The sequence below is a fragment of the Setaria italica genome, chromosome III (genome assembly GCF_000263155.2).
Source record: "Setaria italica strain Yugu1 chromosome III, Setaria_italica_v2.0, whole genome shotgun sequence".
Lineage (NCBI taxonomy): Eukaryota > Viridiplantae > Streptophyta > Magnoliopsida > Poales > Poaceae > Setaria > Setaria italica.
Genome location: NC_028452.1, coordinates 24739852 through 24740525, shown reverse-complemented (window position 1 = coordinate 24740525; position 674 = coordinate 24739852).

The window sequence follows — 674 nt, the reverse complement described above, 5'->3', positions numbered from 1 at the left end:
GAGCTCTAAATACACATGCGTATACATGAAAATTTCTCCATTGTACCTTATTCTAAAAATGCCAAATTACTCTAGCTCTAAAGTATAAAACTTAGCATACTAGCCATGTATCAAGGGAGGATGAAGTTTCTAACCTTTAGAACACTTGAATGAGTGAAATCCCCACAAAATGGTCTTCAATCCAAAAATACCTCCCCTATGGCGCCATGGATAGGATGAAGCTCGAGCTATGGTCAATGGCTCGGGCAGGAGGAAGAAGGAGGCGGATTTATAGGAGGAAATTTAGTACCAGTTGGGGGCACCAACCGGTACTAAAGGGTTTACATTAGTACCGGTTGGTGCCCCCAACTGGTACTAAATTTCCTCCTATAAATCCGCCTCCTTCTTCCTCCTGCCCGAGCCATTGACCATAGCTCGAGCTTCATCCTATCCATGGCGCCATAGGGGAGGTATTTTTGGATTGAAGACCATTTTGTGGGGATTTCACTCATTCAAGTGTTCTAAAGGTTAGAAACTTCATCCTCCCTTGATACATGGCTAGTATGCTAAGTTTTATACTTTAGAGCTAGAGTAATTTGGCATTTTTAGAATAAGGTACAATGGAGAAATTTTCATGTATACGCATGTGTTATTTAGAGCTCATATTTGTGATTTTTAGAATAAGTTATAATTTT